Below are 25101 nucleotides of genomic sequence, written 5' to 3'. Positions count from 1 at the left end.
TCATTGAAAACAGGTGTGTTAGTTGAAAAGTTGCTCTTCCTGTTGCAATAGTGAGCATTTGAATAAATGAATCCTCTGAATCTTTGATCTTTAAGTGTAGTAAATAAATTTTAAAGTGTCCAAATAATTTTATTTTGTGAAAGTTTTCAAATTACATGTTTTCGTGTTCTGATATTTTAAGAAATTATATTTATTAAACACTTCACATGCATAACTAACCAAATAATTTTTTAAAATAAAATTAGTTAAATATTAGAATTATATGTATCAAATTGAAGTTCAATCAGGTTTACACACATTTCGTAACATATTCATTTGCATATTTTCTGAATAAAATTTTAAGTCAAGTAAAAAAAAAAAAATTCAATATATAGCAACATGATATAGGAAAAGAAAAAGTAAACAATGACCCACCCCTTCTATAAGTTGACCACTTGTCTAAGTTGACCACTAAAACAATGCACTACAAGTGGTCAATTTACACAAGTTTTACTGCAGTAGTGGAATGACACTTGATGTTAATACAGTTTTATATAAATATTTATTCATTCATTAAATAGGGATGAGCGAAAAACGAAATGGAATTTTCCGATTAGTTAAGCGTTGTTTTAAATTTTACTATAAGCGATTCAGTTTTTCACATATTTTAAAAATAACATCAGTGATAATCCCTAACTTATAGCTCTATTTGAACAAAAAATAGTTCATTGCGCGCATTTAAATATATAATTATTTTATATTCGCTGTGTCAGATAAATTCAATAAAGAACATTACGTGATAGCACGCGTTGTCCACGTCACCAAATTTGTACTATCGAATAATTCGAATATCGAATATAAGGCTACTATACTTACAGTATTCTGATACCACGCGCCTTTCTTTTTCTAGTTCACACTCTCCCTATATATGTATATTCATATATCTTGTTCAAATTTTCATTAATAAAATACTTTTTATTCATCCACTCAAGTTCAAATACATTTTTTAAAATTTGTAGTGGATGACAGACGATGTTAATACAGTTTTTTCAAACATTAATTCATTCATTAAATTTAATTAATTTCAGTTTTATATGGGTGAAAAAATTTTGTTGTCCTAAGTAGGATTTGACTTTAATTGTTGTTTTTTTAAACATAATACTTGTTTTATTGTATTATCATTTGAAAAATAAGAGCAAAATCAATAAAGCCGAGGGGCTGCCCTTATAATAACTTTTTGAAGTTATACTTCTTATGCGACTTCCAACAAGTTTGCGTTAAACGTTTAACGCTACATTTTTATTGGCCGGGAAATCACGTGGTAGGATCCAGTTTCCCCTCATTCATTTCCATATTGTTTTGGTGCTCACTAGCATAAAAATAATAAAAGTATTGTTTTTCTATAAATATTTTTTTAGTTTGTTTTGATACACATATAATTTAATAGGGTAGTATTTTTTTTATATATATATATTTTTTCAAATTTAATGGATAACAATTGTAAAAAATGATTGAAAACAATCCCACGGACAATGCGACGGATTTAAGGTTATGTGAAGGTAGGTCTCTTGTGAATATCAATTGATTGTTTCTCTTCTGAAATTACATTATGACGCATTCACATACATTATTAATACAAATACATTTTCCAGGGCGAGACGATGAGGCAACCATAAACACTTCCACTGGTTCAAGAGGTCGAAGAGAGAAAAATGCACAATATTACCGTGATTACAGAGCACGGTAGCGAGCGGAGCAGAAAAAAGAGACGTTGAATAGAACTAGTGATCCTTCTACGACTGCTGATTCTTCTACAATTAACGTCGCAGGTTACGAAGTTTAACTTCTTCCGCGCGGAGGGACTCCAAGCACTATTTTTTTTCCTATGTGTTACTAACCGGAATCAAGAGCGAAAATTAAAATACGATTTTCTCGAAATAATTTCTAAACAAGTTTAAGTTGCACAACAGGAGAGTACAACGAATCTTAAAATCTATCGAAGTAAGCTATATAAAAATTATTTAATGATGTTCCATGGTTCAGTAATTTTTATGAAGTTGAGCATTATTTGTGATACCCGAAAGGACTTCGGGCAAGAGAAAAATTAACGTTTCTATTTCGTGAAACCCGAGCTGCGTTCATTTTTACTTCAGGATACTTAATTCACTATTTTCCTTATAGATGGCATTAGTGGTCTTAGTTTTTCACCGATTACGACTTCAGTCGAGGGAGCGAAATGTGGAAGGGGGGTTTGGGGATATACCATACTGTAAAGGATATGTAAAATTTATGTATTGAAAATCATATTGTTGTGTTTTTATATTATATTATACTAGCGATATTATATTTAGCTCCAAATTTTTGTCTAATTGAATAAGATGTGTGTGTGTAATCCATTACTTTTTTTATGTGTATGTAAAAATGATAAATATAGTAATTATTGTATTTAAAATTTTACTTTTGCAATAAAAAAACCATATTTTAACTTTTATAATAATGTAAAGAACAAAATTAAACAGTCAAAAAAAATTTCCATTTTTGGTCCATTTTTCTGAAATATGTTTAAGGGGTTAAGAAAAGAAACTTGTAAAATTTAAGAAACAATTTTTATAATTACAATAAAATTATGAGAAACGCATTCTTGTTAGAAGAAAAAAAACATATCAATAACATCAAATTTTTCATTTTTTATCACAAAATAAACAATTTCAAAAATGAAGAGATATGTTTCCCTAATAACTATTTTCAACGCTTATTACAATTCTTATTGGTCTTCATGTTAACAAAACCCCTAATTCATCTTATTTTATTCGTTTTTATATCCACAAAACCCCTAATTCATCTTGTTTTATTCGTTCTCATTTCAACAAAAACCAAAATTCATCTTATTTTATTCGTTTTCATTTTAACAAAGACCATAATTCAGCTTTCATGTCAACAAAAAACATAATTCAGCTTATTTCATTCGTTTTCCACTTATGCATACACCAAAAGCAAATTCAGAACTAGACTAGATGCGAAATCCACGAACCCAACTTAAATAATTGAATTCACATTAACTATTTTCAATACATCATCTTTTTCGTTGCTCACATGCAGCAGGGTTTCCGCTACGGTAGCTTTTTTCGCAAAATGAGAAAAGACCCCTCAAAAATGCTAAAATTCAACAAAGCATTTTCGCATTTTTGCTAAAGGATTTTACTAAATTCCATTAAAAAAAGCTTACTGATAGATTGGGAGATTTGGATAAAATCGAAATGTTCAATATATTTATACCTAGCAGGATGCCCCATCGTTCGGAAGAATTACAGCATTATGGTGTAAAGGAAATCCGTTGAATTTTCAATTTGTTTTCGGAATCTCCCAGAAAAGATTTTCAGTTTACAGAAACTGAATTACTTTGTGAATGGGGATTATTTAAACACATCATAATGAAACGATGTAAAAACATGCCATTTAATGAATTACTTTTATTTTTATATACCAATGATGTGTCTGAACAGTACCCATTAATAACTTCTGTTATAGAGTATTGTGCAACAATACCAATGCACACTGTTGACTGTGAAAGGGGCTTTAGCTGCCTTAATTTGATTAAAACTAATATTCGAAACAGGTTGTTAATCAACCATGTAAACAATTTGTTAATGATTAATATTGAGGGCCCTGAAAGTGCATTTAACTTTCAAGAAGCATTTGTAAAATGGGCAAACATGAAAGAAAGGAAGATTGTTAATTATAAACCAAAATGTTTTGATAAATAATAAATGTGTTTTTTTTTTTGTTATAGGTATTCTTTTTGATATTCTTGTACATTAAGCTATTCTTTGTCAGATAACTTACAGTACTTGTTTGATATAAAGTAATTTTATAAGCCTAATGGCATTTTAGCATTTTGCTAAAACTTTTTTTCAGATTTTAGCTTTTTTGCTAATGAATTTTTAGACTCAGCCTAAACCCTGACATGCAGGCGCAAATTAATTTTAATGATGGTGGTTTCGCCTAATTATTATTTTAGGGTTGCCGAAAAGAATTGGCTGATCTAGAGGCAACAGTATAAAAAAAAGCTCCAAAAAAACAGTTTCAATTAAAAAGTGAGAAGAAAATTCTAGAAAATGTTATGTGGAAGTTTAAAAAAAAGACAACAAAATCTTAAAATCTATTTCCCGTGAAAGATGCCTGTGGGAACTTATCAAGAATACCTCACAAAGTTGCTAAGGTTATCCAGGATATAACGATAACAAACGACTGTAACTATTTAATGAAAAGAATTTATCGATAAAATTTAAGCAGAATGTAGAAGAAACTTAAAAATTTTGTATACATGAATCACAGATTTTCTATGTGGCATCCCTTGGCTACACGGACAACATCCACTCAGTAGTCCATTTCTACATTCTGAAGCATTTGCGCAGTCACCGACGCATGCGCCATTGCAATAACATTTAAATGAAATAAATAGATTTTCTATTTTATAACCGTCCTTGAACAATCGATTCAATTCTTTAGGGTTTACGACTACTAATGTTAAACTCTGTAGTGATGTAATTTTGAACCCAACCCAGAAGACAAGGGAACTCCTGGATCAAGTATTAGGGCAAATTTGCCTACGTGAAGGACTTCTTGATGGAACAAACCCGCGTTTGCGTTCCACGGAGAGGAAGACCACGAGAACCTCCCACGGTTAGCCTGGCGGCAAAAGGACTCTAACCCATGATCCGCCTACTACGTCAGCACTGTGGTCGGTGCAAGCCGGATGCGGAATTCGTATCGACCAGCCATAGCTGGGTTTCGAACACGATTCACCTCATTGGAAGATGAAAGCTCTATCCCCTGATCCATCATTGCTCTTTCCAAATCAATTGAACTCAAGGAACACATTTGCAATGCGCATGCGTCGGTGACTGCGCAAATGCTTCAAAATGTATGGCGTGAAATGGACTACTGAGTAGATGTTGTCCGTATGACCAAGGAAAGTCACATAGATTATCTGTGATGCGTGTATACAAAATGTTGAAGTTCCTTCAACATTCTGCGTAAATTTTATCGATTAATTATTTTTCATTAAATAGTTATAGCCGTTTGTAATCGCTGCATTCATTTTGAATTACCCTGTATTTTAATGTTTTAGGGCAGCGATTCAATCCGAGAGTTCTTGTTTAACCAGTAATAACAATTATATTCCTTAATTTATTTAGTACTAGCCGCCTAAGGCGGCCAGCTGTCCGCCACGCTGAAGGTTTTCACAAATAAAGTTTTTTAAAACATAGCAGGAAATCTGAAGATTAGTGGACAATTAAAGTGTTCCTGTCCAGCAATTTTGTCTTCATATCCAGTTCTGCTGCAGATGTGTTATAGCTCTTGAGGATGTTTGAAATTATATAGCTACAACGCTTAAGAAAAAAAAAACTAAAATGCTAAATACATGAAAAGAACACGAAAACGAATAAATTTTTTATGGTATCAATTTCTATTTCTATATAATTTTTTATGGTATCAAATTCTATTTCTATATCTGTTACGTCAAGCACTCAGGTATTATAATTTGATCTAGTTGTGCTTGTATAATTTTGATCTAGTTGCGCTTTCTACGTCATTTTGTTAACATCGTTTGGTTTGTTATTTAACATCATTTGGTTTGTTATTCCTCAGTTAACTTTCAAAAAACTAGCTGGCGTCAGAATTTTTATTCTTTAAGTTGTTTATTTTTTCTTTTGGAATTCGTTCCTTTTTAGCGAAATGTTTTTCAACCTAATCGAATTCTTTGCCGACTGTTCTCTGTATATATAAAGAAAATAAAGTAAATATTTTTAAAGTGTTGTGAAAAGAATTTTTAGTTGTACAAAGTACTACAATATCGCTATAAAAATTATCGTCTTCGCTTAAGAAAAAAAAAATAGAGCGTGAAAAGAAGAAGAAAAACTTATTATAACAATTATGAACAGCGACAAATATATCAAAGCGAAGCGTTCTATTTACGTATCGAATATGTTGCCACATTTTTAATACAAAAGTTAAACTTTTCTCCACTTTAATAAATGTAAACTAATGCGAACTTTACAATTAAATTATTAATTCCTTCGTATATTATTGGTTTAAGTTGTCGAAAATTAATATTTAAATTGTGAGGTTCGCATTAGCATACATTTATAAGAGTGGGGAAAAGTATATGCATTTTTTAATAGTTTTTTGAATATGGCTCTTTGAAGACGAAAAAGCAGACGAAAAGCATAGACTTACAAAATGACTGATAACTAAATAACTAATCAAAATTTTTGAAAAAGAAAAAAAATACTTCTTCATAATGTCAAAACACAATTATGGGCCGAGTTTCGTGCCCGGGCGAGGCTTCTGGGGCGATATATTGTGATTACAGACACACACACAGCCGCGTTTATTATTATGTATAGATGTATAGATTAGAATCAATTTTTTTATAAAAATATTTTTTCACTAACAATATATTGAACAAATTATGAAAAGGATATGCATTTATAAAAAACTACATAAGAATTTCTCATCTAGATTTTGAAATAAATTAATAACTAAATTCAAAAATAAATAATTACTACGTTCTTCTGATAACTAATCTAAACATATGAAACAGTTCTTTTTTTTAGAACCATCATTTAGTTAATTTTATTAATTTTCAGCAAATGTTCTCTTGTATTTCAAAACAAGGAATTTATAAATTCGGTCATTTATAAGCAGAGTAGCTGAAGTTTAATAGCCAATTCAACATTACAGCTCGACAATCTTATCCGCCTTCAAAACGATCTAAAATATCAAATTAAATTGAGAGAATGAGCTAAACTAATTCCTTTTTATAAATCAATCTCAATCCCAAAAATTTTTCAATGCAATATTACTAGAAATAATGGTACTTAGAAGGATTAAACAGATTTACTAATATCTCAAACCATTAAGGAAAAAAAAAATCTCGAAACACATGAAACATTTTAGAACGGGAAAAATGTATCAAAACTACACATTAAATTTAAGTATCAAATCAATATTCAATGCAATAAGGCATGCAACAATCTCTATTCCCGTTAGATTCTATTTTGAACCTTGGAAATAGAATTTAAAAGGAAGTCTTGATGGGATGGTAACATTTTTCTATTTCCTCACATTTTTCAATCTTTTAAGCACTTAAGACTTTTACCACTAGAATGAAAAATGGAAGCAGTAATTTGCATACTTTTTTTTATCGCGTGTTTTTTAATGGTTTTTAAATAAGCCGTTAAACACGCAGAGTTCACTTTCTTGTTTTTTTTCCTCTCTCTCACTATAGCAGACATGAAATAATGATTACGAGGAGAAAATCTATCGTATTTTATTTTATAAACGCTGTTGAACAGCCGACCCAATTTCGGATTTACGACTACTAATATTCAACTCCGTAGCCTTGTTATTTTGAACTCCTGGATTAAGTATTGCGCGAAATTTGTCTTCGTGAAGGACTTTTTGATGGAACAAATCCGCATTTGCGTTACACGGAGAGGAAAACCACAAAAACTTCCCACTGAAATCCGGGCGGCAAAAAGGGACTCTAACCCATGATCCGTCTACCACTGAGGATATTATAAGTCAGCACTGTGGTCGGTGCGAGCCGGGTGCAGAATTCTAATCGACCAGATATTGGTGGGATTCGAACCCGCCCCACCTCATTAGAAGGCAAACGCTCTATCTAATCATTTGTGAGTATCATATAATATATATATATATAACATGGAAATCTTTCACAAATATCTTAGTGTTATTTCTTTATCAAAATACTCTTTATTTTATTATTCATAACGAAACGCGTTCTCCCATTTATTACTCACATCCGGTATTCTAGCTCTAAATTTAAATTAAAGCCTGCTAGAATTAACATTTTAAGTTTTTCCCTTAACCGAACCATAAGAACCGTATAAATTCCTCTCTACCAATTTTTCGAACGAGTTATATGAAATATTAATTCCCCTTTTGCATGTGAAAGAATTCATCAGGATTTGCATTTTTTTTTCTTCTTTTGAGTTTTATTAATTCTTTTACCGGTACCACCCTTCCCGAAAAAAATCATGGTTGTTTGAAAAGTTAAAAAAAAAAAAAAAGAAAAACATTAGAACTGTACAGTTTGCAGCGCCAGTACCGTGGGCAGTAGAAACCACGAAGAAAACATCTTTATTTAAAAAAAAAAAAGGTAAAAACCATAGGAAAAAATTAAGTATTAAAACTATCGTAATAACTTCACATCGCAGATATCGTGTAAACCCAGTTTAGCAATGGGAATATAGTTCTTACAGTGTAATATAATTTACACAGAAGAACGTTTTCAAGAAGAAAACTCATTATTTCGATATTAAAATAACCATCGCACAAATGCTAGTAACTTTAATAAAAAAATTTGTTTACATATATGTGGGTAACCCTGTGGCAGAATTTTTTCTGACTTTCTGCGACAAACCTAATTAGAACCAATATCTTTCTGCAAGATATTTTTATCGTTATAAATGTATGTGTAATGAATTTATAATAATAGATGAAATTCGTGTTTATAAAATAAGTCTACATGCATAGAATAAAACTGTGTAGTTTTTTTCTTAATTTCATAATATAAGTTTAAATTGTTTAAGTATAAATTTGCATAATCTTCGATAATAACTAAAAGTTATAAATGTATAGATCTGCAGACAAAAATGCTTACTAGAGCATAAATAAAGATTACCTAGAACCTGTTATAAGATAGAACTTATAGAAATAGCTAAGAATGGACAAAAAGATTAAATTTATAAAACAAGATAACTGAATTTGAAGTATCATTATAAACCGGTATGATTTAATGTTTCACTATAGTAGTTATATCAGGTACAGAAACAAATCAGGTGAAAAAATTAATATTGAAGTTGAGTAATCAAAATAATAAAATAGTATTGACTATAACCGAATTCTAAAAGCAGAAAAATTAAAGCAATGTTTGTTTCAATTTTTTCTACATCTAATTAATTTTATCTAATTAATTAGATTCGATTAATATTGTACTGACTTATTGAAAGATTTTTTTTTAAAAAAAAAGGAGGTAAATAAAACTTTTTTCGTGATCAGATTAAATTCAGAATGAAAAAATTACACAGCGCTTGTGATTTCGCACTGTATTGTGTAAATATATAGCACTGATTCCACACGAAGTATGCAGAAGCAGTTTCCGACTCAATATGCTCAAGTCTATTCAACATCTCGAAACGAAATAGTCTTTATCAGTACTGAAACATCGGTATTAGAGCCATACTCATTGGATGCGATTTTTTTCGCATGCGTATGGAAACCTGTTTGAAAGTGACCAGTAAATATTTTTCACCAATCTGGTTTTCATTCGCATGCTAAAAAATCGTAGATAGTGAGATATCTTTCAGGCTTTATTTCATTTATCGTTAGATTGCGTTTTTTTTTTTTATTTTTTTTTTTTTATCGACGATTATCAAAGCATATAGGCATTTTTAGATGTTGTCGACTTCCATCTTATTTCTTTTTCGGAATGCCACCTTGATAAATCAGTTTTCAAATTTGTTTTAACTATTGTGGCTTCACAATTGCAACAAATAACCTTTTCGCTAGACATGATTTTTTTAAAAAAAGAATCTTTTTACGCATGAAATTTTCCACATAAGTGCAAAAAATATAAAATGCTCTGTTCTCATAAAAAAACACAAAGCAAATTACTGCGCCAGCGATAGAGGCCGAAGTTGGCAAATTTCCAAAAATAGCTTAATAAAGGGGAAAACAATTCTCCCCTTTTTATCCAGTAACTGTTTGTGTTGGAGATTAACGGAGAATTACGAGCGCTTTCTCCTTCCGCGGTACGCTAGAAAAAAAAATATTTAAAACAATTCTGTAAGAAAAAAATTTTGCAGAACCATTATTGCTTCTGCAGAAATTTTTTGTTTCTGAAGAAAATGTTTTTGTTTTTTTTGTTGGTAAAACAGCTTCTGTTTCTGCAGAATTTATTTTGAGAACTTTTGTTTGTGGCAAACCAAAAAATTTTATTTCCCAAATAAAAAAAATCTTTCTGCAAGAACTCAGTCGCTTTCTGCGACAATGTCGCTGTGTCGCCGTGTTTCTGCCACGGGGGTGGGTAACAGCAAAGATTAGCATGGGGTCAAGAATATTTTCTCCATTTCCAGAATATTTCAACCATTTTATAATTTTTCATTGAGCTAATTTGCAGTTTACAGTCGAAGAATTAATAAATTCTATTGTTTATAAGCACAGAACATAAGAAATTCAAGTTTATTGCCAATTCTAAACAGTACTTAAAATTTTGAAAAATCCCAATCAATTCCCCAGAAAAATAAAAAAAAAATTAATTAATTTTAGGTATTAAGATAAATGAATTTGTTTTCATACTCAATCGCAAAACTATTTTACCATATTACTGGAAATAATAGCCCTATAATAAAAGGTTCACAAAAAACATTCTTTTATGAACTTTGAAACTTTGCACATATATAACTTTGAAAATAATGTAGCAACTGTAGGCTAATTTCCAGTTTTGGCATTTCTCCAAATAATGCTTAATGTACTTTAAACTGTTGCGTTAACCAGGCGGGGAGGGGGGGAGCATCCCCCGACTCGAAACACAAAAAAAGCGAATTTTCTAATGATCTGGATATTCTATACGCACTTGAACCAAATAAACGCTCGAAAAGAGTTCTCAATTGACTAAACTGAAGGAAATGGAATATTTTTTCTTCCTTTTTTTATCCAGAGAGTTTTAATATTTTCTGGAATGAGTTCAGTCTTTATCAGCCTTTTTAAATTGATCCCCCAATTATTTTCTTTTTGGTGAAATACTCATTTTTCAAAGATTAGGAAGATTTTAAAGTGAATGTCTGAGTCGCAAGGACAAGTTTATATAAGCCTTTTTAACTCTAAAAAATACACTATGGAAAAAAAAGAAGAAGAGATTAATCCATTTTAGGGCCATTCTATCGTGGCAGCATTAATATTTTCACATTTTTTTGACAAGCTTCTTTATTAAAATATAAATCCATAAAATAATTTTAGTATTTTAACAATGACAAATGATAAACCCTTACAATATTCATCTAATGTGATGGTACAATAAAAGAAAACATTCTTTTGATCCCTAACATTTTTAATAAATCTCGTAGAAAATAAATTTGTGGAAAACCCCTTATCGTTTTGAACTTTCTTTCAAAAAGTACAAAAACTACTTGCTAAATTTTTAAGAAATTCAAATCAGACTTTTTTTATTAGTTGCCAAATGCGATTCACTACAAAATTATGACAAAGAAATTCTACATTTTTAACCGAGAATGGCCAGTATGATTCAAATTTTTCGTTTCTAATTAATATCGTAAGAAAATATCGTGATTTAAAAAAACCATGTCAACCAGAGTCAATTTAAAAAATGCGACAAAAAGTGAGTAAAATATGGACGAGTCGAATTGTGCGTGTCGTAATCATGTATAAAAAACATAGGGATTTTAAAAAAATGAGATCCCTCTGCGCATCAAAAAGAGATTTACTCAGATTCGCGATTCCAATTTTCGCGTATCGTAATAATTTCAGATTTTTTAAAAATCACGGGGAAATTAATCGCATTAACTGCAAAAGAATAAAAAAAAGATCGAAACATGGGTTTACGACGGTACAGAACGCGTTGAAAAGTGCTTACTGAAATGCGCGATTCGAAATTTCCATGTCGTAATATCATTTTAAAAATTAATCCGATCTAATTGTAGCCACATAAAAAAAGGTCTGATATATGACATTGATTAAATAATTCTATTACAAATTGGGATTTACAACAAAACTTCTACTCATTAAAATATAAGTTTAAAAAAAATTAGAAAAAAACATTTTTTCTCTAGTAAATGATCTTTTTAAATGTTCGCCATTTCCAAAAATTACTTTTTTGATTATTGATTTTATAATTTCGTGTTCATAATTCTTTCCGGAGAGTTCTCGAAGTTTATCCGAAGTTGCATTTTTCTCTAACAAGTCTGCGTAAAAATTTAGCGGGATTCCGAGAAAAATTTATTGGTAAGGATACAAAGTTATTGATTCGCGAAGTCCACGAATCAACTTTAACTTAGTCAATAATTTGGTTTAAAATTCATCAATAATTGATTAGGAATCGCAGAACCCCGCGAATTAGTGGAAGAGTCTCATACCTGTAATCATTTCATTTTAGAAGGAATTCGAAGAAAAACTTACTGCCTTAATTGCATTTAAAATTTAAACTACACAAAACTTTAGAAAACTATACTCTGTTGCAAATTAAGAAAAAACCATTATCACAATGGAGGGAGCCTGTTTGCATCCAAATACACGCTAAATAAGACGCCAAGCTCCTAGCGCGAACGAATATCAATATCGCACGGCCTTCTTCTTGCTTATAAGAAATAGCATATTGAATTTCTGTCCGACGAGTTTAACTTTTTAAAGTTTTTATGTTGTTTCGAAAGCATAATTATATAATTTGATAGCTAAATAAAACGGAACTATATGCATTAGCGGATGATTACTTAAATCCTACACCGCAATGGTCTTTACTTAACTTGCTACGAGTATACAAAAAGTTTAGTGATTTTGAAAGTTGGTAAAGTCGTAAATCTATAGCCAAGTTTAAATTCTATCTGCTTTTATTGCTTAGGATAAAATGTTTTCCCTGATCCAATTTATAAATATAATTTTATGTTTTTATAGCTGGAGCAACAAAAAAAAATTTTTTTATTTGGTGGAAATAGTAAAAAAAAAATAAATAAAATCATCTTCTGCCTCAGAGGAAATGTTTCTGAAACTAGTTTAAAAAAATTTCAGTTATACTAAAACTATAGAATCAACATTTCCTCTATTTACTAATAATACACTTGGACAGGATAAGGAAAACGTTCTAAAGCTTTTATTCTAAGGAGATTATATAATTTTGAAATGTTTCTTTTCTCTATCGGTATTTCATTTTTTATTTCCTTCCAAAAAAAAAATAATAAATAAATAAAATGTAAGGAATTTCCAAGACAAATTCTTTTTGAAATCATAACCCTGAATTGTAAAAAACGGAATCTCAAAAAATAACAAATCAATGCCAGAACGCACCTTCGTGAGATTGGAGATCTTTAACAACAGAATAAGAGCTACACGAGAGAAGGGAGAAAAAAAATAACATTCCATTTTAAAGAATAGAAAAGTATAAACGACATTTATTCTTTTTCGATAATGTCACCAATCCTTTCAGGATAATGATTCAAAAAGAGAGAACTTTCAACAGCCGAAGAGAAATAAACAATACTTTTATTTGTTCGGAAAAGAGAATTTGTTTTGCTCGCCAAGAACTACCATTGTTTCTCGATCAAAACTGAGGGGGGGGGGGGTGTTAAATATGAGATTTAAGTTTATGATTCTGACTTCATTTTTGACAGTGGTTTTTCAGGGTGTAAAATAAAACAGTAATAAAAATTAATAGTTATAAAAAAAAAATAATATAAAAACAGAGTACAATTTTTTTAAAAATGTTCTTCACAGTTGTTAACCTTTACATATATATATATATATATATATATATATATATATATATATATATATATATATATATATATATATATATATATATATATATATATATATATATATATATATATATATTGACAATTGTTTTTTAAAATTGCGCAGTTGGTAATATAAACGAAAAACACCCTTAACAGAGATTTTCGATCATCATCTACAATATTTTTCTCGCAATTTCTTTTCGACAGAGAATTTTTAGGTTGCAGGGTTAGTAAAATAAAATTCACTCGGAAAACATCTTGTGAAATCAGTCGAATTACTAATGAGGAAAGCTGCTTAAAGATCAAAACCAGTTTGATTGGAGGCGTTTTTAATGATCACCTTTCAACTCATGTTTCCTCCAGCAATTAGACCAGTTTGATGATTTCAGTCAAGTCTACCCCAGTAATAATAATTCGTAAGCTTTCGATGCATATTTTTACTTATTTTTATACAAGGTCGTTTAAAATATACTTTAAGGGCAGTAATTACCGAACACCTTATATAAATGAATAGCGCAGTAATAGCATCAAACACTAGTGGCTAAAGCTACACGATAAATCGATACATCATGAAAACTAAATATTTTTTTAACATCGCGGTTAAGGATATTTTAAAATGTATCTTATCGATATGCCGATAATACCACTAGTACTACGTTTTACAATAGGTATTGAATGTATAAATGAAATCAGATATACCATTCGATAATTATCAACGATAATATCACGATCGTGAGCCGTTATGGTTCAGGGGATAGAGCGTTCGCCTTCTAATGAGGTGAACCGGGTTCGAATCCCAACGATGGCTGGTTGATATGAATTCCGCATCCGGCTTGCATCGACCATAACGCTGACGTGAAATATCCTCAGTGGTAGACGGATCATGGGTTAGAGTCCCCTTGCCTTCGGGCTAACCATGGAAGGTTTTCCTCTCCATATAACGCAAATGCGGGTTAGTTCCATCAAAAAGTTCACGAAGGCAAATTTCTCCCAATACTTGATCCAGGAGTTCCCTTGTCTGCTCGATTGGGTTCAAAAGTACAAGGCTACGCAGTTGAACATTAGTAATCGTAAACCCCCCAAAAAATATTGGGTAGACTGTTCAACGACGGTTATAAAATGAAATATAAAATATCACGATCGTAGTCATAAATTTCGAATTTGATCATTTCAAAAGGGTTATTGCAAACCAGATTATTGCAAACGTTGATAAGTATAAACCAACGAAAATTTCATCGAATGTAAAAATAATGTTAATTACTTAAATTGGAAAATATCGCAATGTCATTAAACAACGGTATTTATTAACGAATTCGAACTATGACACCTAATTATATATTGCTCTCCGTTTGAGGCAACATAAAATAACTGTTTTTAAGTCCTTTCACTCTAGACAACTTAATTTATTCCTAACTTAGGCTTAATTTATTCCAACCTACCTTATTCCAACTAGTCCTAAGGCGGACAAAGTTGGAAAACTTAAAACGCTAGAGTAAATAACCTATGGAAACAAATTAAAAAGTGTTGCCCTTATCGATTTCGAAAGAAAAAAAAATGAAAGATTTTAATGAAATGAGATTAAAATCAATTTTTAAGTCATACTAAATGGACTCTTAAAAAAAAAAGTTCTTTTTCTTTTTTTTAAATCGGAAGGAGTTTTTTGCATAATTCTTAAGGTGAGATAGAGAAAAGTAAACAATAAACTTGGAGAGACCGGAGTAATGGCATTCCTGGCTGATATCCAGAAAAAGGAATTTTCTTCCTTCATTCTCCCTGACATTTAAAAAGGGGTGCGGTGACTTATCCGGGGACCATGCACAAAATGCATACTTTAATAAATGAAAACATAATTTAGTTTAAAGCAGTGGTTACCAACTTGATCACATCCGTCCCGCGAAGCCTTTTTCTAAAATTTATTAGTTGCCATTTTTTTGCGGACAATTTTCGTAAAAAATCTACATAAGTTAAAAATACTTTTCCTTCGTTAAAAAAAAAAAAAAATAAAAATAAAAAAAAAAACTAATTTCTCCGTTTCTGTAAAATTTAACATACCAAAGGTGCAAAAAATTTATTTCTCAGGCTTTTGTTTCATACAACTCGATAAAAATCTGACAGTAATATTTAATGTTCCTTCAAACATAAAAGAGTCCTATATAAAATTTTGATAAAGTTGCGGCCCTCCATTTGACTGGTGGTCCCCAGCCTCATGTAAGTTGGAAAGCCCTGGTTTAAAGCAATATAGGACGCAAAGTATTAGGTGCAGAATTGGGCGAAGATTAAGTTCGTTATTGATTACAGATAATTACTATGTAATCAGTAATATTAATTGATAATCTTATAATTATAATCTGTATATTAATTGATAGCGGATAATTAGTATGTAATCAATTATTTGTAATCACGATTACAGGTATTTCCGATTGAAATTGAACCGTGGTGGCTTAGGGGATAGAGGGTTCGCATTTCCGATGAGGTGAATCAGGTTCAAATCCCAGCGATGGTTGGTCGATACTAATTCTGCACCCGGCTCGCACTGACCACAGTGCTGGCGTAAGATATCCTCAGTGGTAGGCGAATCATGGATTGGAGTCCCCTTGCCGTCAAGGTTTTCGTGATTTTTCTCTCCATGTGACGCCAATGCTGGTTAGTTCCACCAAAAAGCCCTCCAAGAAGGTAAATTTCTCACAATAGTTGATCCAGGAGTTCCCTTGTCTTCTGCTGGATGGTGTTCAAAATTACAAGGCTACGGAGTTGAACATTAATAGTCGTAAACCTAAAATTGGGTCTGCTGTTCAACGACGGTTATAAAATAAAATGAAATCATGATCTCTGTTTACATCATAGTCGAGCAAAAATGTAATCGATTACATTTTTCGATAACAGTAATCAATTGTTCGTAATCATGATTACAAATTATGATTACAACTGCAATCGTGTAATCAATTACTTGTAACCATGATTGCAAGTATCCAAAACATATGATTGCATGTAATTAGGATAACAACTAATCTAAATATACGATTACAAGTAAAGACGATCCTATATCATATATATGATTATATTATACAGTACAGATAGTCTAGTATATTTTATAATGATACATTTTGTACGTATTTACGTATCTCTAAAGTATGTACAGATGAATGTAGCTAAAGTGTATCTACATATGTAAGATACATATTTAAGTTAGTTAGTTACATATTTAAAAGGACATGCGATTTCTCATACATATCACCTCATCTCATACATACATCTAAAGGCTTGAGGGACCAGAAATAAATTAAAACGAAAAAGAATGTTGTTGTTGTTACTTTACGTCGCACTAGAGCTGCACAATGGGCTATTGGCGACGGTCTGGGAAACATCCCGGAGGATGATCCGAAGACATGCCATCATAATTTTGATCCTCTGCGGAGGGGATGGCACCCCCGCTTCGGTAGCCCGACGACCTGCGCGCGAAGTCGAGCACTTTACGGTAGCACAGTTTAACGAGGACCAATACCGCACACCCTCGGTCCCTACGCAGACTGATCCAAGTAGTCACCCACCCGCACACTGACCGTAGCCAGTGATGCTTGACTTCGGTGATCTGCTGGGAACCGTGTCTTAACGATCAGTCCACTGCGGGACGAAAAAGAATGTTTTTGAAATATACTATATGCAATAACTGCACAAAATATCATAAACCTAGCTTTAGTAGTGATGGGAATTTGGATATTTTCATTTCAAAAAAATCGTGCGTGCGTTTTTTTAATATACATGCAGAAATATTCAATAAAATTAAATAAATTTAGAGTAATTTTTAATTTACAACAAAAATATTATTATAAAATTGGAAAAAAAATTCATTTAAAATTGCACAAAATAGGAGTATTTAAAGTAAAACTGCGCATGCGTGGAATATTTTAGAAGAAAGGGGGGGGAATAATAATTTTGATTTAAGGCGTATTTGGTAACTTATGAAAAAAGTCCGATTTGAATATCTGGAAAATATAAAAGTTTCTCAAAATTTTTGTAAGTAGCTTTTGTACTTTTTTCTTATCGAAAGTCCTAATTTATAAGTGGTTTTTCTATAAATTTAATTTTGTGGTATTAAAACAAGATTTTTTAAAAATGACAACGGCATTATATAGGACCACCCCTATTATATGCATTATTTCACATGTGTTCTGTCATAATACCACCACATTTTGTTATCCGGACCATCATAAATCATTATCATTAGTTACTAGATTTTTGTAATGTGATAAAACAAAAGAAATTTGTGAAAAATCCCTTATCATTCAGAGCTTTCAATAAAAAAAGTACAAGTGCTACTAGAAATTTGCTAAAAAATTTTTATACTTCCAAAATATTCAAATCGGACATTTTTCATAAATTACCAATTACGATTCAAATCGTTTCGCCAAGAAAAATAAAAAAGTCACAATTTGAGTGCTTTACGCTTGAAGAAAAGCTGTAATTTTAAACTGAATATGCCATCTTGCTGCAAAGAACAATTCAGGCTTTAAAACGGAGAAATAACTGAAATATTTCCTAAAGTTATTTATTTTTTAAAAATCGCTAATTTGGAGAGAATTTTCTTTTTTTTTTATCATGAATATCAAAACCAGTGCCTTATTCCCAGTTTTTTTGCAAATTTTTATGAGCCCCGATAATGCAGCACTGGCAGTTTTTAAATTTTAAAAAATTAAAACCGCAAACGCTATTCATTTTCTCAAAGCTATTTTCAGAATGAACACAGAGGGGGCTAGCTAAAAACAGGTTAAATGCTAAAAATTCTTTTAATGAAATTCACTTTTAACTAGCACTTAAAAATCAATCTAAATTACATATAGGAAAATGATAAATTGCGTGTAATTATGAATATTTTCAAGAGCCACGTTATCAGAATTTAACTTTCCTGAAAGTTATATTTATGGTTCGATTAATATAATTGGACTCGCTGACATAATCTAAATCATAAGAAGTTCCCTTTTTCAATTTCTTTCCGTATCTGGAAGATAGGGAATGATTATGGAAAGAATAAAATTGATGATCTAGAGACGGCCCTTCATTTCGCATGCCGTTTAAAGAATGAGGGACATCGAATTTCGACTAGAACGTCTACATGAATACGATTCTCTCGATCATTTACTGGAATGTTTTTGAAATAATGCTTTTACGAATTCATTATTACATAGCATCAAAGAAATTCCAGAGGAAAGATATACACGATAATGGAAAAATTCCATAGAATAAAAATAATCCCATATGAAATAATCGGAAAAAATTGAAGCGGAAAGATATACTTGATTGAGAAAAATTCCACAGAATGAAAATAATCCCAAGAAATTGATTCGGAAATTTAGAATTTATAATGGAAAATTCCATTGAATGAAAAATAATCCCAAGAAATTGAAGGAAAGATATGCGTGATAATGGAAAAATTCCATAGAATGAGAATAATCCCAAAAAAATATGAAATAATCGAAATAAATTAAAGCGGAAAGATATACTTGATAAGGAAAAATTCCATAGAATGAGAATAATCCCAAGAAATATGAAATAATCCCAAGAAATAGAAGCGGAAATTTAGAATTTATAATGGAAAATTGCATTGAATGAAAAATAATCCCAAGAAATTGAAGGAAAGATATGCGTGATAATGGAAAAATTCCATAGAATGAGAATAATCCCAAAAAAATATGAAATAATCGAAAGAAATTAAAGCGGAAAGATATACTTGATAAGGAAAAATTCCATAGAATGAGAATAATCCCAAGAAATATGAAATAATCCCAAGAAATTGAAGCGGAAAATTATACTTGATAATGGAATATTCCATTGAATGAAAAATAATCCCAAGAAATTGAAGGTAAGATATGCGTGATAATGGAAAAATTCCAGAGAATGAGAATAATCCCAAAAAATATGAAATAATCGAAAGAAATTGAAGCGGAAAGTTATACTTGATAATTGAAAATTCCATAGAATGAAAAATAATCCCAAGAAATTGAAGGAAAGATATGCGCGATAATGGAAAAATTGCATAGTATGGCCAAGGTATGGAAAATAGTCCCAAGAATATGAAGGAAAGTTATACATGATAATGGAAAAATTTCATAAATTGAAATATTCCCAAGAAATTAAAGCGGAAAGATAAACTTGGAAATGGAAAAAGTTCATAGAACAGAAGAATGCCAAGAAATTAAGTGGAAAGATCGATTAAACCTGTCAAGCTGACCTCTCTTATCGAAAATCGAATTAATTCGATACAATAAAAGGGATCGAAACCTTTGTAACTTGACCACTTGCTTATCTTGTACAAGGCTCCTGAAATACGGTCATTTGTTTACTACGGTCATTTGTTTTCTGACACTTTTCGTATATTTTAATATTTATAAAACAAATTGGTCTGAGAATTAAGCTCAAACGATATCTAAGCCCTCGTTCTCACCCGTATATTCCAGTTATCAATCACAAAAAGTAGTTCGAAAAACATGCTGAATTCAGGGCGAAATCTGTGCTGATTTTGCCGGAACGGGTGCATCAAGGAGTTGTTATTCACATGAGTAATTCAAAATTGTCTTGTCGTCATATAATCATGTTAAAAATATCGGTATTCCAGAAAATCATGCAGAAAATCTTGAAAAAAAACCACGCGGATTTACGATGAAATCGATGCAAAATCGAACCCGTCAAAAAATAATCACTTAAATGTGCGATTCGTAATTTGTATGGGGAAGCGCGTTCGATTTAACTTTATTTCGGTCAAATAATAATAAAATGAAGAAATATTTGTTTATAACCAGGCAAATCGCGCTATTTTTAGTGCAAAATTCGTGATTTTGAAACTTTCCATCGAAATTTTTTGGGTACGCGGTCTCAGAAGTTTTGAAGAAGTTGCGTTACAATTCATAAATTTGTGTAAAAAAAAAAAAACTCCGCTTTATAGAACCTCATTACGCGTAATCGCAAATTCTTTAATAACATACATATTTAATTATAAAAGCATTATACTCTGAAACCAAGTATTTTTATTTTGATATTTCTTTTAAAAATTTAATATTTTTTATAGTATTGTAATAGGTATATCAAATATATACATTTGATGGATGTATTTAAGAAAATTTCAAATTTGGAAGAGAAAAAGACTAGAAACATGAGGGAGAACTAGAGTTGCTAATGTATTTACTTGCTCTGAGAAATTTTTGCTGACTACCAACATTCTTTAACTTCTTGGAGACCTAAATTTTGTATGTTCGTCTGACAAAAATTAAAGTTTTTTCCACTTTTATCTACTTGAAAACGCAATTTTTCTTCCGCAACATAGCGTAATTTAGATTTGATAAGCTTAACAAATAATGCAGTTTTAATTGAAGTTTCTGTAAATAGGATAATCTTGGAGAAAACTAATCTAAATAAAGAAGAAATTAATTTATTCTACTCTAAGTAATTAAAAGTTAGAAGAATTATAGCGTGCAATTATTAAACACGCACGTAAGGGAAGCCTGCAGTTTATTCGAAGCTTTTTTCAAAGGAAAATAAGTTCTTTATTTGCGTGGCACTTTTATTGTAAGAATGATAAAAATGTGTAATAATAACGCAATGAAAAGAAAAAAACATTTTTCTTCTTCCCTGTTCAAAAAATAATTAAGTTACATATATTTTCTTATTTAATTTTAAAGATATTTGTAACTTGAATAATGGTGGTTCTACAATTATCGAACATCATGCTAAAAAACTAAAAAAAACTTTGAAGCTAAAAACTTTTAAAAGGATTTAACTCTCACTTAACAAAAATCGGGTATTTTTTATAATTTCTGTTAAAATAAGTCTTGGTGCCATTTACACATACTGCATTTTTAATAACCTACGTTAAAACATTTTTCACAAAAAAAAAAAAAATGAAAACAGGATGTTGCGTTCGTATCGCAAAATGTTGCATCTGTAATATCCTGTTTTTACTTTTAAAAAAAAAATTAAAAAAAAAAATAAATAAATAAAAACTTACATTTCTAAGATAATAAAGAATTGTGGAATTGTAAATTACATCAAGAGTAAGTATAACACAAAAATTATTAAAACAGCTGGATTTTTTTTAACTGAGTTATATGCTTTAAAAAATCTGTTTTAAAATAATGACATTCCTACATTGTGGAACTGCCAATAAGAATGTTTGATGAAAAAATAAATAAAAATGTAAAAGACTTCAAATGTAATTCCTACAAGATTAAAATCCTCCAATAATTCCAACGGAAAAAAAAAAGAAAAAAAAATGATTTTAAAAAATTAAATTCTAAGTCAAATCGTATTAGCTTGATTTTAATTAAATTCAAAATGTAATTTAACATACAATTAAAACTAGTATTATGTATCAACTAAAATTAGTTAAAATTTCAATTTGTTTTAGCGAACCTGAGTAAAAAATTAAAATAAGTAGTGTTTCATAAATACCACCTTGAATACATACTTTTAGAATCCTTATAAAAAATGAAGACAAAAAAGCATACCTATTATTTAGGAGGACCCAAAATTAATGCTTAACAGAAGGGAAAAAAATAAAACCGTAATCCAAATCTGACATATCACAATAAAGGAAGGCGGTTGAACAGGCACACCCGTCAAGATTATCATATTGTCATTGTCATAGAGTTATTGGTTTTTCACCACTTAAATATTAATTAGCGATTTCCCAATTTGACAAATATTCTAAAATTATATATTAAGGCTGATTTGTACGGAAAACCATGTCTACATATACAGAGATCGATGGAACTGTGCCTGTTATATATTAAATCATGGCTTGTTTTTTTTTCAAAGGTTCGCACGAAATAATTTCGAAAGATATAAGAATTATTTTTTCGATTTATGAAGAAAAGCTACTTATAGCATTACTCAGAATTAGAGATTCATTTTTTAAAATCTCCCTGAATCAAAGATTTTTTTTAAATAAGACAATTGAGTACTTCAAGAAGACTTCCCATACCCACACATGTGACCTATGACGTCAGCACCTGCTAATCTTTATCTTCAAAATGGAGTAATAAAATTGAGCTAAGTTTCTCCATATAAGTTAGAATGTTAATTAACGTGAAGTTAATTTAAATACACAGAACCGTACCCCGCATAGTTGAAATATAATTCTTTCTTGTCTACTTCTTTTATATATACAGTAGGGAACCGATTATCCGGAACGATCGGGACCATCGCTATTCCGGATAACTGATTTTTCCGGTTTTCTGAATCTTTACAAAAAGCCGTTTTTTTATCGTTAAACCCAACTAAAAAAAGAAATATATGTTTGGAAATTATCTTAAAAAGAAGAAAAAACGATGAAGTTATACACTAATGATTATTTCTAAACTGATGGTAAGGTAAACATCTTTCAAAAAAGAAAGAAAAATCCTAAAATCTTATGAAGAAAAAAACATCTTTTTAAAAAAAATCGCGGGAAAATTTATCGAATTTCGTTCCGGTTTTTTGGTTTTCCGGTTTTCTGATTTCCGGATAACGGGTTTTGTACTGTATTAGATATATTATTTGTTTGTGTATTTTATTGCAACCGTGACAGATTTTCGTTTTGTGTACCTGGCAACTTTGACGCATAATTATTGTTTATGCATTAAATTGTTTATGTTCCACATAACTTCGTGTCTGTCTTAGTGTAAATATTTAATATTCGAGAAAGAATCTTTTTGATAGAATTTAGAAAGTGTCATTTAAGAGAATTGATACTTGACGGGCTCGGCTTACTCGAAATAGAATGAAAAGAACAGTTGCTAACCTAGACAAATGCCACGCTTCAACAACCAATCAGGTTCGAGATACCCACACTACGTCACTTGCAGGTATCTCATTAAAATTATAGCTTTGTCACTTTTTTCCTTTGGCGAAAGAATTCTTAAAAAATGAGATGGTAAATTTATGATACTGGAAAAATTTGTATAAAATGGTTACTATTTGGCAGACAAGTTTTAGTTAGTTAACACAGTTTTACATCTGCAGTATTAAAACTAGCAAATTCATGATATAAAACAGGAACAATATTTATCAAACGTAATAAACTAAAAAAATTTCAAAAACGTTCTAAAAATAACGATGTAATAAATATAGCTTGGAAATTAAAGCAATTGCTTAAACTAAGTTGCAATTTTAAACTGTTTAAAAAGCAGGGTGTGTAGCCAGAATTTTCAACAAAAAAGAAGCACCTTTTAAGTACTTTTTAAGCACTCAAAAAATATTTTTAAACACTTTCCAAAAAAATAACCTTAATTAGGATCTGTGCAGTAATGAAAATGATTTTTTTCTATCTTTTAAAGTTCTTAATTTATAAACATAAAATCAATAAAATTCAAAACCATTTTTAAACTTTAAATAACCATGATAAAATAACTAGTTTCTGATAAATATTGCAGAGAAAATTGAGAAAATCATGCATTGTTTGTAATTTATTAGAACAACAATAGACAGACAATAGAAAGAAAAAATCTCTTTTCATAAGATAAAAAATTAAGCCGTGTGTTAAGCCGTGTATTCCAAACCTCAAATAAAAAAAGCCCCTTTAAGGTCTTTTAAAAAATGTAAATCAAAAATAAGCGCCTTTCAGCACTTTTTTAAAAACGCTACTCACACTGAAAAATTGCTTTAATATTTGATATTTCTTTCATTTTAAAAAAAAAAAAAAAAAAAAAAGAGAGTTTCTTCCACTCTAGTTGGAAGAAACTTATTATTTCCAGGTTTCTCTTTTAAAAAAAAATCGTTTATTGACAAAGAAACCAAACATGAAATATGAGTTCTTAGAGCTGTGTATTTATCAGCCAAAATTTTTTTTAATACTTTTTTACTTCAATAAAATAACAAAAATATTTCAACACTAGAAAGACTGAAACTTAGTATATACCTATATTGCGCAACAGCAGTCAAAATAACAGGATTATGAAGAAAAAAAACTAATGTATAAAGAAATTTGTTTAAAATTAATTTTTAATATTTTTTATATTATTCAATCATATAACAAGTTATTAGTAAATTTTAACAATAAAAAAAATTATATGCTGTACAAAAATTCAGAAAATTCTAAGAAATTGTGTACACTGAAGAAATATGCATTGTTTTTCTAATTGAAATTAAAAAGCAGTCAAAATGACATCCTTGAGCAATCTAGTGATAAATAAACATCCCATTTTCTAAATCGAATTGTATTAGAAGACAAGTTAGAGCGCAATTCGAAAACTAAATAAAACTGGATGGCTTAAGGATGATTTATAATTTCGGATGAAAGAAGGTAAAATCTTCTGCCCTCTTTAAGGAAAACTTTCATAATAGCTTCCCATTGAGGGAACCAACCTCTTTTAACATTGACGACCCCCCCTTAACGACGAGGCATCTTCATTAGCGTGCTTTTCACATCCACCCAATACCCTTTTCATATACTTCACTGACAAAACTAAATGCTTATTGTATTGTGGGAGCTCATTCAAAATTCTGAAATGGTGAAGGAGTTTTAAAAAGAATTTTAAGAGTGATAAACAGATGATGCTGAGAATATTTCTCATAGATGGCGCTTTGCACACAGGGGTGC

General features: G+C 30.3%; 1 protein-coding gene across 4 annotated transcripts in view; it reads right to left on the bottom strand.

Moving 5' to 3' along the window:
- The window catches only part of CaMKII (Calcium/calmodulin-dependent protein kinase II), a 130274-nt gene that overhangs the window by 80297 nt on the left and 24876 nt on the right, over positions 1-25101 (bottom strand). The gene's annotated exons all lie outside the window — the stretch shown is intronic.

Source organism: Parasteatoda tepidariorum, chromosome 6, assembly GCF_982258835.1.
Source record: "Parasteatoda tepidariorum strain Cologne lab strain chromosome 6, Ptep-v5.0, whole genome shotgun sequence".
Lineage (NCBI taxonomy): Eukaryota > Metazoa > Arthropoda > Arachnida > Araneae > Theridiidae > Parasteatoda > Parasteatoda tepidariorum.
Note: the sequence above shows the minus strand (reverse complement) of the source record. Positions and strands in the feature narration are given on the sequence as shown.